This window comes from Aethalodelphis obliquidens, unplaced genomic scaffold (assembly GCF_003676395.1).
Source record: "Aethalodelphis obliquidens isolate GAN/ISIS:26980383/991018 unplaced genomic scaffold, ASM367639v1 scaffold3, whole genome shotgun sequence".
NCBI classification, from domain to species: domain Eukaryota; kingdom Metazoa; phylum Chordata; class Mammalia; order Artiodactyla; family Delphinidae; genus Aethalodelphis; species Aethalodelphis obliquidens.
In genome coordinates this window covers 2,930,429-2,931,422 of record NW_020837947.1, presented here as the reverse complement: position 1 = coordinate 2,931,422, position 994 = coordinate 2,930,429, and the positions used below count along the sequence as shown (strand labels likewise).

The 994-nt window shown below is 36.9% G+C and overlaps 1 non-coding gene across 1 annotated transcript; it reads left to right on the top strand.

The window, feature by feature from the left end:
- Positions 1–280: 280 nt before the first annotated feature.
- On the top strand, positions 281–384 carry LOC113613327 (U6 spliceosomal RNA). The gene has a single exon (XR_003430186.1). It is a non-coding gene; the product is annotated as a U6 spliceosomal RNA (small nuclear RNA).
- Positions 385–994: the final 610 nt, after the last annotated feature.

Sequence of the window (994 nt, the reverse complement as noted above, 5' to 3'; positions counted from 1 at the left end):
CAGTAAAATGACCAAATTTAAGAACTGAATATTGCTATAACGCTATTATCTAATTTACATCCTAAATTTCACCAATTGCTCCAATACACTGGTAAAGTTATAATGTTTTAAGGACATGTAGAAATTTAGTCAACATAGACAAGCGGATGTTAACTTGCTTTTGAAAATGAATCTATTCAATATATTATAAAGATAAAAAAATCTATGTGAGAAACAGATTCTATGGTGAGAAACAGACTCAATAACAAGAATTATTTAAGTATTCGAAACACTATTGGAAGGATCACTTTGGCAATACATATACTAAAACGAAACAATGCAGAGAAGATTAGCATGGCCCCTGCACAAGATGATACACAAATTCTTGAGATATTCAATATTTTTTTCAGAAAGGGAAAGAAATGGTTGAGTGTTATGGACTGAATTATGTTCCCCCCAAGTCCTTATGTTGAAGCCTTAACCCTCAATGTAATATATTTGGAGATAGAGCCTTTAAAATAGTAAGTAAGGTTACATAAGGGTGGGGCCCTAACCCAATAGGACCAGTGCTCTTCTGGGAGGAGGAAGAGACACCAGGGGTGCTCTCACACAAAGGAAGGACCATGTGAGGACCCAGGGAGAGGGAAGCCCTTTGTAGGCCAGGAAGAGATCTCTCACCAGGAACCCAACCATGCTGGCACTTTGACCTTGGACTTCCAGCCTCCAGAACTGTGAGACATAAACTTCTGTGGTTTAAGCTACCCCATCTGTGGAATTTTGCTATGGCAACTCTAGCAGTTTAATTCACTGGGTAAAAATAGAGGTAAAAATCATAGACTATCCTTCTCATGAGATTCTTAAATTAGATTTGATGGTTGAAGCAAACATTATAACACTTAACACTACCTGATGTAGTGCTCCATGTGTATAGAGGAAATACTTAAGACAATTTTATTTAAAAAGTAGAAAAGGGTTAAAGGTACCCAAGTGGGAGTAAACATTCAATACTTCACTC